The sequence below is a fragment of the Lepidochelys kempii genome, chromosome 1, assembly GCF_965140265.1.
Source record: "Lepidochelys kempii isolate rLepKem1 chromosome 1, rLepKem1.hap2, whole genome shotgun sequence".
NCBI lineage: Eukaryota > Metazoa > Chordata > Testudines > Cheloniidae > Lepidochelys > Lepidochelys kempii.
In genome coordinates this window covers 134,114,159-134,129,291 of record NC_133256.1, presented here as the reverse complement: position 1 = coordinate 134,129,291, position 15,133 = coordinate 134,114,159, and the positions used below count along the sequence as shown (strand labels likewise).

Sequence of the window (15,133 nt, the reverse complement as noted above, 5' to 3'; positions counted from 1 at the left end):
ACATTTTTGTTCTCTTCTGAGTTCCTGCTTTGCTATTCACTAGGTCTCACAATGGAAAGCCATCTGATGGGATGGCTGGTCATTGGCCTTTGTGAAATGTGTTGATGGTCTCAATCCAGTTCCAACTTCCTGGTAGACTCAAATCCTTCACCATAGCTGGCATGAATTGGCATATTCGTTAGTAGTGTCAGGAGAGGGAGGAATTGAGAGATTGTAGAAGTTGTCCTTCTAGGTCGGGTGAGAGGCAAGTTGATGAGACAATATTGGTGAGCCTGTCCTACTGTTGCTCATGGTGTTCCCAATAAACAGATGGCTTCCATCTTCAAGGCTGTCAGTTAAGCCACGTTCCCAAACATGACAGTCACTATAAACTATTTTACAAAGAAAATGAAAAGTAATTGCCCTACTCTTTTTGTGTTTAAAGGATACAAATGGCACAGCTAAAGTATCCATCAAAGATATATATATAACTCATTCTAAAGAATTAGCTGGACTAGCAGAGTCTCTATTTCCAACTGGTTTGCTCTCTCTACCAGTAGACCATGTGTGATTTGGTTTGGTTATTGTTCTTATTCCAATGGGAGAAACAAAATCCCTTTGGAACTTTTAAAGTGACTTTATTTAGACTATCAATGAACTCCCTGAGTTCATGCCATAGGAAAAGATTTTACACATATGGGGCCAGATTCAGCCCAGGGATGCAAGGATGCCATCAGCATGAATCAGGGCACAAAGTTTATGCCTTCCCAGGTGTCAGAATGTCTGTTCTGAGTGAAGGTACAGTGATTCAAGGCACCCACATCCTATACTTCACGTAGGGGCCAGCTTAGCCCCAAAATTACTCAGTGCTAGTCAGGGATGGGGTGATATCATTTTACCCTGAAGAGGTACTATACAAGTTCCCAGGTAACTTCTAACTGCAATTATCTTATCGAGCTTGATCCACAAGTTAAAGATGTCCTTCTCTAGTGAAACCTCTGCAGCTGCCTTCTTCCAGGAGTGAATCTCCCTGGGATGCAGCAGTCTCTCTTGGTACAGGGGTGTGGGAGAACAATTTGACCATCTAATACAAACAGAAAAAAGCCCAGGATATGTTCATTCTTCCCCTCCACAGTTGTAGCCCTTGTTGTGTGATCTTTTGAGGTGGACTGTCATACTTGACAAATCACGTGTAAATGTCAGAAACAATACACTATTATAAATTACACGATTTTGCTGTGAAAATAAAGGCCTGTTCTATTCTGCTTAGGAATTTTGGTTCTTAAGACAAACAGTTCAGTCTTGCTCCTTTCAAACACAACTTTTCCATGGGACTAAGTGTTTTAATAAACATCACAAGCTATGTTTTAATACTTCCAAATCCCCTCCTTTCCTTGTTCATCTCGTATTATCTCTTTAATGCGCATTAGCTTAAAAACGTGCAATATATGCCTTTTGTACCATATGTATTATAAGATGAACTGCAGCCATCCAGGATCGCTTCCCAACAGTATGGTGAATCAGAATGATTTGTATGACTTATGTGCTGCCTGTCCCCCTCAGGTACTTTATTTCAACTTCTTGGCTGCATTTCCAGGCTCCATTTTATTGCCAGTTATCACAGTATTTGAAGTGTGGGTGTATTTCTAGCAAATAATCCCCTGGGATTTACTTAGTAAATGCCATGAGTCATAGGTTCAGCTCATCTGCAGTTATTATTACTTAACAATGTGCAAATATTGTGAGGTGTATTTCTTGTTCTCTCACACCTCTTACTGAGCTGCATGTCTAAAGGTATAGGCCACAGTTGTGTTTCATGCTGTGGCCCAGGTATGCTGCTCTATTGGCACAAAATCTCTATAAATGGATCTTAAATAGTCCCTGCAGAATAGATCATGGAGGAAGGTTTTCTCTTGATGGCATAGAGCCAATATGCCTTCCACACCAGCACCCTCCTAGCCCGCATAGGGGGAATGTAGGGATTAGCAGGCAAGTGATGAGAAAGGAGGAGACAGGCATTATTTTCAGATTCTTTTGTAGCAGCATAATGGCCCCATAGAGATCTGTTACAAGTTGGTGCAATAGAGTAACCATGACACAGGCACAAAGGTAGCTCCAGGCTACCTTCCCTATGTCACTCCCCTGCCCTTGCTTTCCTGTTCTGAGGATGGACAAACAGGCATGCAGCACACAGTGCCTCCTGGTAAGGCTAATTGTTGATGTGATGTGATGATTCATTTTTCAAGTGCTTTATAAACAATATGGCCACTTACACTGTGAGGTAACACACAGTTACCAGGATTTATTCCAGGGTAATTGAGCTTAGAGTCTGGCACTTTGAATACTGAGATTATTATTTTCTACAAGCTTGTGGGGGGAAAAAAATTGCTTGTTGCTGTCTTTTCTTTTCTGGATCTACTGCAGTTTTCTGGCAGCACTAGATAAAACAGGCATTAATTCTTCTAGATACCATGGTGGAACTAAGAATCCCCGTTCCTCATTATTGCACAAAATTTTGCAGCCCCCAAGCTGTTATGAAACATTGTACAGCGATCACAACAGGAAGTACCATCAATGGTGAGTAAATAAAGCCACCACTTCCTATTCTACAGATTTCAGAACTTCCTTATCCTCCAGTTCTCAATCCTCTTACAGCTGTTGCTCTTATTTATTTATGGGTTTTGGGTTTTTTCTGCTTTTTGCATGGGCTGCTTTAATGGGACCACCACCTGCTCCCTCTTACTGGCATTCTCTTTTTGCATGCAGGAAAATAAGTCACAGCTTAATCGGTCTCCAGGGAAGACTGGGAAGCCATTGGTCAAAGATCTGCAGATCGCATTAGATACTCTCCTCCCCCAGCTTTGCAGGAACTGATGTTGCGTCCTCATCCCCACTAAATATTAGTGGAATGATTTCTTCTATTTAAATTTTTCACTAGCAAATCAGACATGATGCGGTGGCTTGTAACAAGCAATAATCCTATAGCCTGTACCTGTTGACTCTAGCATAGCAATTTAATCAGAATTTGCCTCAAAATCCTATCAATCTGTTTGTTTATAAGCAGAACAAATAAATCCTGATAAACTATTTTCAAAACTCAGAAGACAGATTACTTGTGCCCATGCCACATCAACAGCAGAAGCTAAGGCAAGAGTCATTATTTACAGATTTACATTATTTGCAGATACTGACTAGTTGCAAAAATTGTTCAGATCCTGTTCACCTTACTTATATGCGTAGTCCCATTAAAATGACTGTGATTACTCATCTGAGTAAGGCAATCAGGGTTTGGCACATTATTTCCAACTCATTTCATATTCCAGCCCCTGATTCAACAAATGTTCTTATGCACCTTTAAGCATGTTCAGACGTAAGCAAGGAATGAAGCATGCTTCAATGGCACTATTCAGGTGCTTTAAATTGAGCCTGGGCTTAAATACCTTACTGAATAGAATTCTGTTAAAGAATTCACATCTCCTGAGGCTTTGTATTCTCTAGGGAGAAAGGTGTGCTCTGAACAGGAGTTGGCTATCATGAGGTAAGATCCTAATGAAGACAAGGCAATTTGTGGTTTTCACAGGCGTTAGCAAATCAAGGTCAGCCCTAGGTTTCCCCATAGTCTTTAATTCAGCCTGCTAATGCGTGTGGAAACTTCAGACGCTATACAAACACAGAACAAAAAGACTGTCCCTGCTACTTGATTTTTAAAATTTTTAATAGTGGCTGTTTGAAGCTCTAGGGATGTGCTGCGTGTTAGCGTTAGTGGGGAGAGGGCAGGTATGGTGATTAAAGTACCTGATAAATTTGTTCACCCCTTGGGATAGCTACCTCCATATACGTGGTGAGTATAATATATACATCCACATCTCTATAGTGTGTGCACAATACATATAACATGTATGTGTATGATTATAAAAAAGAAGAAGAAATACAGCTGAGCAGGCCTGCAGCAAATGCTGTTTTTGTCTTCTTCTTTCTTGGAAAGGCTGCTCAGAAGAAATTAATAATTAATCTCACTCCAACAGCTGGTGATTGCAGACTGTCTCCCCATGCACACTGCTTAGTCTCCAGTTTTTGTTTTAGAATTCTGTAGTCACTTCAGCTGGAGTAGCCCTCAGGCCTTACATTGCAAAGCAAACTCTGTATCTCCTGGATTATCTGCTTGTCACTGCCCAAGGCCTGTTGATTATCACTTCATCAAGCAAAATGAGGTAAGGGGATGGGAGAGGGATATAATGTAAGCGTGCACCACAATCTTCCAAGGTTACTGAGGGGCTGGTCTAAGGTCTGAGCTGTTGATCCAATGACTATTTCTTTGTTTCTGTTAGATGGGACTGTCAAGGCTGCAGAAAAGCTTCCAGATAAATGACAAAGGAACAACACATACCCCAGCCCCCACCACTCAATCACTTTCCCTAAATGGACAACTAAAAATAGGGATGTGCAGCAGCTAGGAAGGATCAGCCTTTATCAGATGCTTTATATAGGGGATTGGTGGGAAATAGCCTTAGCCCGCACAGAAGGACTCCACTAAATGAAGTTAGTGAAATTTTAAGATTAAACTCTCTAAAGAGAATTAGAATAGAGTTATAATAATGTGAGGGGACTGAGGTTTAACCTGGAAAAGACAAAAAAATTCAGAGCATTGTAGACACTCTCTTCTTAAGTCCTCACACTGCCTCTGAGTAGCCCTTAGAGTACATGTGGCACAAAACCATACATGCTTGGGCATGTCTTCACTAGCAACGTTAAAGGACTGCCGCGGCCAGGCTTTAACGTGGCTGTGTAGGTGTGGCACCAGCACTGGGAGAGCTCTCCCAGCGCTATAAAAAAAACCACTTCCACGAGGGGCGTAGCTACCAGCGTTGGTGCACTGTCTACACTGCCACTTTACAGCGCTGAAACTTGCAGCCCTCAGGGGGGTGTTTTTTCACATCCCTGAGCAAGAAAGTTGCAGTGCTGTAAAGTGTCAGTGTAGAAAAGGCCCTGCTTGGCTACATTAATAAGAAAACACCTTAGAAAACTAGATTAGCAGATCCCTCTCTATTTTATTTATTGTTTTGAAAGGGTAGACAATGCATGTAAGAGATGTCCTACTACAAAGGGTCATCAAGTCTAAACTGGGAGGTAAAACGTAGTGGATAGGGCATGGCATTAAAGAGTCCTGCGCTCTATTCCCATCTCTGGCAAACCGTGTAACATTTTTGTGCCTAGGGTATGTCTATTCTACAGCTGCTACAGTGGCACACCTACAGCTCTGCATTTGTGCCGCTTGTAGCAGTCTTGGTGTAGAAACCTCCTACATAGACTGAAGGGGTATTTTGGTCAATGTAGTTAATCCACCGCTCCAAGAGGTGGTAGCTAGGTTGGTGGCAGAATTCTTCCATTGATCTAGCCACGTCTATCTAGGGGGCTAGGTTGACCTAAATATCTTGCACTAACACAAAACTTTTCAGAGCTGTGAGCAACATAGCTAACTTGATCCAATTTTTAAGTGTAGACCAGGCCTTAGTTTTCCCATTGGTAAAATGGGTATAATAATGCTTCCATATCTTGTTAAAGCACTTAGGCTAAGTTTTTCAAAAGTGTCTATTGATTTTAGGGGCCTCAACTATTTGGCCTCAACCAGTTTGAGACTCCTTATATACATAAAGCACCAACTGTCCACACATGCATCCGATGAAGTGAGCTGTAGCTCATGAAAGCTCATGCTCAAATAAATTGGTTAGTCTCTAAGGTGCCACAAGTACTCGTTTTCTTTTTGCGAATACAGACTAACACGGCTGCTACTCTGAAACCTCTGAAAATCAGGCTGCTTTAAGGCATCTCAAGTTAGGCATACGAAATCCCATCACTTTTGAAAACCTTGGCCTTTGGGATGTATGCATGAAAAGTTCTCTATGTACTAGTATTAAGTACGACTGTCTCAAAAAATAAAATTCATAAAACAAAAGGCTATGCATGGACAAGTGTGTGTCAAAGGAACCTCAAACTCAATTCCAATTGTTCACAGAATCTGTATTTGCATGTGGAGACCTGATGACCTGCTGGTATAATATCTGCCTGCATGAACAAATTTAAAGCCCATTAAAAAATTGGCCCCAAACATAGACAACTCAAACACTTATTTTTTTGTACCATATTGAAAAAATATCTGTTGAATGAGATGCCCACATTCTTTTTTAACATGCAGCCTCTACTTATGCAGCAACATGAAAAAAGAGAGAGCAAACCACACAGAAAATGGTTGAACTCTATAATGTAATCGTGTTAAAAGAAATAACAGCTCTTTCCCAAGATAAACTCTTGCCTCCAAAATTTCAGCTGAAAAATCATCTCTATGACTGCGTTAATATTTTTTAATGGAAGATGCCTCGACAGGAAATACCAACAGAACCTTTAGCAATAACAGCCATGTCGCTGATGTGTGAACTTATTTGTTGAAATTCAGATACTGCTTTCAACAAATAACTGCAAAATATTCTTTCCTTCCTGGCTATTATTTTTTTTCCTCTGCACTGACTAGTATCCGTCAGCAGTTTCAACATTTAGTCTGCTTGTATGGCTGAACAAAAAATAAATCGTTTAAACTAAATCTACCCAGATAAATTGAATTAGCATGTAAATAATTGGCACTCACAGTCAATGTGTTGCTATTTTAAACACTATATGAAAACTCGTGATGTTTTGGGAGCTTCAGTAAAGACTGAATTTCTGTTGCAAAAATTTCTGTCTCCTTATTCTTTTTACATAGGCATGTACTGTGCAATGCCAAGGGCTTTCACTAATAATATTTATGGTGCAATAAATCTTCTTCCATATCATTTTTGTGGTTGATGTTGCCTTTGGTACATGGACATGTTCTAAAGTAGAATCTACAATTACTCATCCCCAGCAATTGGTTTTAATAGGATCATTTTGCTGAATAACTATTTGACTTCCAGACATGTTTAAAGGTAGCACACAACACACAGGAGGCTGAAGCACTGTTTAAGGTCACTTTTCTCCATGGGATCGCTATTCTGTCTAATGACATGCTGAACTGGTTTTGAACTCTTGCGAGATGGAGAGAGAGAAAAGGGGATACAGGAGACCAACAGGTCTTTACTACCCACTACCAAATCAGGTGAATGAGTTAATTTATGAAGCAAACAAACGACGACAACAAAAACAGTCCCCAACAGTGGCTTCATAATCTACACAGATTCCCAGTTCATATCTATAACTCCTAGAATGCTCAGTCTTTCTATTGTGTTTACTAGGCCTCACATTCTTTCTCTGTCTCCTCAGAAAAACACCCTTGTTTCCTCTTATTCTTTTATGATCTTTAAAATACAGATGCTCACTTGATTAATCATCTACACATCTTCCCATTACCTGCTTTCTGTGTCCAAAGAGTGGAATTCCCTTCAGGGCAGGAGTGGTAATTTTCTTATTGACATCCCAATAAGAGCTTCACTTTACAGTGAGCAATACAGCATATGCATCTGCAGCTTTCACCTATGATTTCATCTAACTTCACAAGCTATGCAGGAGTGGGCCAGGTCAGTTCTTGAAGAGTGGTATAGCCTTGAGAAAATGCCAGGTGCTGCAAGAAGTGGAACTGGCTATTTATTATCCTCCATTGGACCCAGCCTGTACGTAATTAACCTGCCCTGAAGTTAGAGAACACCAAGAAGGAGATGTACTGACTATTAATGGTCATGGTAATTGTATATTATTTTGCTGCAGCCAAGTTTATGCTAGCCAAGGGTTCTCAAACTTCATTGCACCATGACCCCCTTCCGACAACAAAAATTACTACACGACACCAGGAGGGGGGAAACGAAGCCTGAGCCCTGTGGCCCAGGCATGGGGGGTAGGGTGGGGGGGCAAAGCCAAAACCCAAGCCCCACCCCGTGGTTGGGGGTGGGGGGGGCAAAGCTCAAGGGCTTCAGCCCCATGCACAGGGCGTGTAACCTGAGCCCCGCCATCCGGAGCAGAAGCTCTCAGGCTTCAGCTTTGGCCGCAGGTGGCGGGGCTTTGGCTTTGGCCCCAGGCCCCAGCAAGTCTAATGCCAGCCCTGGCGACCCCATTAAAAAGGAGTCGCGACCCACTTTGGGGTCCCAACCCACAGTTTGAGAACCACTGTGCTAGGCAATCCACAGCACAGGTAAACTGCACAAGATCCTTGCCTTGTAGAATAGCTAACTACATGTTCCCGTGTGAATTTTGGCGCAGCAGGGGAGTTGGCTGTATGCTTTGTTGTGTGTATTTTGGCAAAGCAGAGTGCTTGTGAGCTGCTTGCTCCTAGAGAGCATGTAAAATAATAGTGTTTAGCAAGGGGATTTTGAAAGGGGTTTTTTACGATCCCATTAACAGTTCTAAAATTAGGGCAAGAATTATTTGAAGAGGATTATTATTTTAGATTTTTAATGTGACAAGTGAGAAAAGGCAACATGGAAACTATGGGCTGTAAATGAAAATAGAGATGGTTTTATTCCCCCCCCCCCCAGTGGAAAATGCAATGATGGAAGCTATGCCAACAATACGCATTAATTACACTAATGAGCAACAATGGGGAGGGGAAGAAGAACTAAGCAAACCCAGCTATAAATAAATAAAATTCCATGAAATGAATTCCATGAAAACTCTAATGTTAAAAGGAATTGTTCTGTAAATGTGTATGCAGTTATGCAGACATTTTGTGTATATCGCTGATTGGTAGATATTCTGGATATGACGAGAAAAAAGTGAAAAGTCACATTTTTAGTCTGTCTTCTTGCAAAATCTACAGTAAAACATATCTTTAAACTAATTTCATTCTCATCTAGTTCTCACTCCATTTAGAAGACTTAGTAATACATCGGTATTGTAACTGTTGGGAACTTTTGTGCATCCTGAAATAGCTAATCTTTGCAGAATATTACAGCTGTAAATTACCTTTTGAAAACTTGGACAGGAATCCACTAACCAAATGAATAGATTATTCAGTTATGAGGTACTACTCCCCCCCCCCCCCATCCCCCACTCCCAGAAGCCATAATGGGAACAATTTTGTAGAACATCAGTCAGGTTTTCTGACTGCAATATCAATACAAGAGCCACCACCTTTCTGTGCTCTACCTTCAGAAGAAAAAAAATTTGGTAGTGTAGTAGAATTGTGCTGGCTACTATGTAGAAAGGAATGTATGTAGCAAGATTGCCACCCTACCTACCAGTGCAATTCTCAGCGCGTTCCTTATTAAACTAATATAGAATATTTCCTTTTTTTGGTCATGGTTAAGGTTTATCTATGTGCATTTAGAACTCTGGTTACATGGGATAAAACATGGACTTCATTTTAGTGGTTTTTCCTTCAGTGTCTTCAAATGGTATCAATACAGGATGGCATATCTTACAGAAACACTGCCTCATGTTCTTTCCTGACATTCAGGAAGGCTCAAAGTGGAAGCTAGATGAAATAAACGGAATTTTAAACAGTCTAAATCTGCAGTCCTCAGCCTTCCTCTTGTCATCTGCCTGTACATTTTTTTTCTGTCATTCCTTCTCTTTACCCTATAAATGGATTATTACTTGTAAATTATAGTAACTCAAGTGGTACTTTGTCAAGTAAAAAAGCTTATTGCCTTTGTGCATTTACTATCCTCTTTTACTGATGTATCCTCTAATATGTAGTAGTAGTATTCCTAAAATACTATTCCATCAGTGAGCTAGAGGATTTAAATAAATTCTCTGGTCAATGAGCAATTCCACAGCCAAAGAAATATTATAAACCAGCATTCTAGTGCAGGGTTAATGCATTGGCTTTTCATCTGCAGACCAGAGCAGCTATCGTCTATTTAGTAGTGTGAACTTAAACAATTACAATGATATTTGTCCACATCTCAGAGCACAGTTGACTGGACCCAGTTCAACATGAGTGTCTCTTCAGGCTCTCCCCAAGTCTGTAGGCCTCTCAGTTAGCACAATGGCCATACTATGAGCACAATGCCTGTCTCTCACCAGTATTGTCATGCCCCACAGTAGAATTAACATTCACCAGCTTCAGTGGAAAATTGAAAAAATAAATAAGCAAAGCAATAAAAACTTACAGCCAGTGCTGTTGGAAGAGCATAGTGACAGGGGGCAGTACGCTCTTAACTTCTGTCGTAATCAATGGAAGTTAGGAGACTAAATACCTTAGCGCTGGGGTTCTCAACCTTCATTGCACCGTGACCCCCTTCTGAAAACAAAAATTACTACAGGACACCAGGACAGGGGACCAAAGTCTGAGCCCACCCAAGCCCCACCACCTGGGGAGTGGGGGGGGGCAAAGCCAAAGCCCCACTGCAAAGCCGAAGCGCAAGGGCGTCAGCCCCAGGCAGGGGGCCTGTAACCTTAGCCCCACTGCCCAGGGCTGAAGCTCTCAGGCTTGGGCTTTGGCCCTGGGCCCCATCAAGTCAAAGCCATCTCTGGCAACCCCATGAAAATGGGGTCACGACTCACTTTGGGGTCCCAACCCAAGTTTGAGAAATGCTGCCTTAGAGGATCTGGGCTAGAATTGCTTAGTATAGTTTGGTATGGCTGGTGGGCATAGATAGCTAGTGTCTATGGTATCAGTGATGTAGTGTAACAATGACTAGTATCTGCATCAGAATGCCTTTACATGCAAAACACTTGCATTGCCGCAACCCCGCTTATCCTTTAATACGTACTGGACAGCTCTATAATTATTAAAATAAGAACAAAAGCCTTTGGCTTTTGCTAGTTCATTAGGACCTTGTTCATTCATGCTCCTCGTGACTGGGCGCCCATTGTGAATAACAGAATTTTGTAAATTAGTAAAGATCTGATCCTGCTCCCAATGTGGTCAGTCAGAATTTTGCCATAGAATTCAATGGAAGCAGGACTGGTCCTGATTGACTTGATCCTGCATCACTGAAATTATAAGAGGCTTTACCATTGACTTCTATTGGTGCAGTGATCAGGCCTTAAAGCAAGTATGTGAAATAAGAAACAAAACAATGATCCCATGTCACAAAATATATTTTGTTAATTTATTTTGCCAGTGGTAATTTGTGTAATTATTTCTTATATTTCATAATTAAAATTGCCATTAATTATTGTGTATATATTATTTTACAGCACCCAAACATGTGATGAGCTCATACAGTACAAGTAAGACGTGATGGGGACAGATGCTCAGTTGGCATAGAGTACTGTAGTTCCATTGACTTCAGCTGGGGATCTGTCCAAGCATAACCCTGACTGAGGATGCTTTACATTCTAATTTCAGGCACGATGCAACAAAGTGATGGGATCAGGTAATAAATCAATATGAAGGGGTGGGTTGGGGGCACTGGGAGAGAAGAGCAGCAATACTTAGCCAAGGCGTGTACAGAATATGTGGTGTAGTCAATCCCACAAACCTTGTATAAATATCTTAGCCTCAATATACATAAGTATCTTTGACTCATTTCTTGCGGTAAACGCATGGTAGTAGGTTTTGTTAAAATAATGTAGTCTTAATATAATTCCTTACTACAGCATCTGCTGCTAAGGTTTAGATGAGGCATTGAGAGGGACTGCCATTCTTCTGTGCAAATTGTAAGTGCCCTGGTTTTACAGTCCTCTCCTGAGCAAGGACTGTAGGAACAGACTCAAAGAGTGAAATCCTAGCCCCACTGAGTGTGGCTGCAAATAAACCAGGATTTGAACTCAGGCTCAAGCCTAACCTCTCTTCCATCTATGCACAACTATCACTTACCCAGAGCTTGGACCCAGGGTCCCAGAACCCCATGCAGGTGGAGAGTGGTCCAGCCTAAGTCAAGCCAGGACCCAGGGTTCAAGCCCTATTGCTTTGCAGTATAGACACAGCCCCACTGGACTAGTGCTCTGGGAGTCTGCCAAGAGTATTCCACAATACCACATTGTGGTACTTCTTTGTCCTTTCTTTGTCCTCTGGACAGTCAAGTTTTCCCACATTGCACCATGAACAAATGGCTAGAGCAGCCACATTTTGGGAGGGCTCTAGGAAGTCTGGGATATGGGTGGTTGGACTTGAGCCCAGATAATGCAGTGTAGATGTTGGAACTCCAGGTTGTAATCTGGGGTTATAAATGAGTGTAGACACTTAAGCCCTAGGTTAGCAAACACAGGGTCTGCTAACTCGAGTTCGACGAACCCTGGGCTTACTTTTCACTGTACACATACCCACTGAAGACAAAGGAGCTTTGCCATTGACTTCAGCAAGGTCAGGATGTCACCCAGGTATGCAGGTTAGTGAAGTGTGGATTAGCAAACCTCTGCTCTGTTTAAGGAAATCTAGCCCTCATGTTTCAAAGTATTTTATTTACCTTGGGTAAACCATTAATATTTCAGTGATTTGGTGATATATTTTTCACAGACTATATTTAAGCACTTTCTTTTTTAACCTGTACAAACAATGTGTATCTGCAGCTTTTTGGCCTTGTTTTAAATAAAACTAACAGTAATAAAGAAGAGAAGCAGGTTTTTGCTTCCTTTTCTGCCCTTCTTGTTGAAAAGAGCTATTTGAAAGTGCAGTCTCTGGGGAACAGAGTCACTTCCTGACTGTATTTGGCAAGAGAAGGATGCTGTAATGCATGATACTTTTTTATACTGAGGCAGGAAGCTCTGGTCTTTGTGCTCTTCATGAAAATATTTTACACATCTTTCTGCTGTGTTCTATCCTAAATGAAGATATATTTTAAATATCACCAAAAATTGACTTGTTTCATGGGTAACAACTTTATTTGAGAAGTTAGAATGCTACAGTTGAGTTCAAACTGAAACACAGGGCAAGCGTAAAGCAAACTTACTCAGTGAAGACTTCCTGTAAAGGTGGCTAAGAACCAGAAAGGTCTAATGAATATTTGAGTAAGTGAATTTACAGTGTAGAGTATATAAAAGCAATTAGGAACTCCCCACCCCTTCAGCCACGAACTAAAGGGTGGCTTAAAAAATAAAAGTAGTTTTGCCACTATGTAAATCTCGATACAAATGAATGTGTTACCAAGAACCCAGCACTTTTCTTTGCAAGATTAGCCCAGATGGAATCTGAGAATTAGCACATTATTAGCTGAGCTTCATTTTTGGAATGCTAGGTACTTTACCTGGTTCTTATAAAATGTCTTTTCTCTTGTTCCATGAGGAGCACCTGGATCAACTGAAGGTAAAAACAGATCATGGGGCCAGATGACCCACTACCAGGCATTTTGCATAATTATTCATACCTGTGTGAAGTGGGTGTGAAACATGAGGGACCAGATCCTGGCCTGGCACTGGCTACTTTGCACTATACTAGTAGCATGAAGTAGCTGTAAAACTGGTGGATCCTGCCTCTTGAGATTTCTTCTCTATGCCAGGAAATTATCAGGAAGCATACACCACCCAGCTTCTCAGCCTCTCATGCATAGGGTATAACTGAGAGGAAGGGGGTGTAACCAGGGCTTACTCCCTGGTGATCCCAGTGATGTTGGGACCAGGGGTAGCTGGCATCAATTGTAGCAGGCCTGAGACCCAGTCTCTAACCAGCCCTAGTATTGTTTGAATGAAAAGGTAACTTAGAGCCATTCAGCCACCTAAACTGTGTGAAGTGCAACTTGGATGCAGTTTAGAATCTGGGCCTTGGTAATGTTTAAAACTCACTTTGCACCAGTGTTCATAAGTATGCAAGGTGCAAGGCAGTGCCTATCAGAACCTAATGTTGAAAGTACTAGGGAGGTTTTACACCCCCTCAGTTTCAGATCCCAGCCCTTCCAAGGCCCATTGTCCTGCACTTGTGCCCCACGTATTACTGTCTGGCATACTACTACCTGACAAAGCACAGTGCTGTATTGTTACATTTTGCAGAGGTTCTATTTTGTTCTGAATAAGCCTGGCCAGTGCACCTGTTCCCTCTGCTAAAATAATCTGGAGGAAAAAATTAGAATATGCACATTTAAGTAAGTACGTAAACTGCTTTATTGTTTTGGTTTTGCTCTATTGTGTTGGGCCATGAGGTAACTCTATGCATTCCCTGAGTCCTGTATCAGGAAGTCTGCAACAAGAGGAAATTTATCTTTTTCCCAAGGACAATGGAACATGTGTTAGAGTTTGGGGTTTGTTTGTTTCTCCTAGGAGAGAGGTTTGTCAGGTTCTCGCTGCTGTATTACTCACTTCTCAGTCCTGAACTAAATAAATCCCATTCTATAGGACAGGCTACATCCTGTCATCTGCCAAAACTGATGTTTGTGTTTTCCCCTGCTGACTTGAAAAGTTGTGCTCTATTGGTGAGAGAATCTCTGAAGCCTAGGATGTCTGGACATTTTTTTCCCCACAGGCTGCTGGTCTGGAGTGAGGAGATTCCATATATTTTATTGACATGATGTTCCGCTACATAGGAGATTAAAATCCCCCTCTTCAGAAAAGCTGGTGATCCAACTCCTAATGTCAATGGTAATTTGATCAAGAGGGGAAAAAAACTTGTTCCAAGAGAAAAAATTATTTAGTTTGAGCCTCACTACATTAAAAAAAATCTATAATGATGATTCCCCTCTAGTAGTAGTTTGACATCAGTGTATAAGCATTTACTTCAGTAGAGTTAATCCTGATTTACACTGGTCCAAGAAAGAGAGGAATCAGGCTCTTTGTGGTACCAGCTGAATGTTAGGGCTAGGTTGTGACTGGCCCTTGTGTGGGTGCTCACAGAAAGGCAGGACACAAGCAACATTCTCACCATGCACGAGGGCCAGTCTTAGATGAACACTGTGTGCTGGAGAGAATGCAGAAGAATGAGGAATACTCTTTTCATGCCCCCACTGTGGATGGAGAAGAGGTGGGGCCACAGCCAGAACCCCCTTCCACAGTAGCTCATGACCCTGTGTGGCAGACCCACCATAGGGAAGATGCACAATTCAAAAGGACAGTACAGCCTGCACACCTGCTGTATGTGCTCCCTGAGTTACCTTGGATGATGTGGCCACATGCCACAACCAATTCAGACTTTGTACTAACTACACAATCAGATCCTTTATCACTGATAAAGCAGCTCCTTCCTCTTATGCACAGTCTGAATTTCCCTTCCCTTTTCCTGTTTTTGCATGAGATGTTCCTTCTAGTCTCTTATGACACTCCCGTGTGTGTGCTTGTGGCTGATATCTTTATGATTCACTGCTCATTGCCTTAAGGGATA

General features: G+C 41.6%; 1 long non-coding RNA gene across 2 annotated transcripts in view; it reads left to right on the top strand.

Moving 5' to 3' along the window:
• Positions 1-4,052: 4,052 nt before the first annotated feature.
• LOC140915413 (uncharacterized) overlaps positions 4,053-15,133 on the top strand; it is a 111,237-nt gene continuing 100,156 nt past the window's right edge. For both annotated transcript variants that reach the window (XR_012160155.1, XR_012160161.1), the window contains exons 1-2: positions 4,053-4,190; positions 11,086-11,264. This is a non-coding gene — a long non-coding RNA (uncharacterized lncRNA). The remainder of the gene's footprint in view (positions 4,191-11,085; positions 11,265-15,133) is intronic.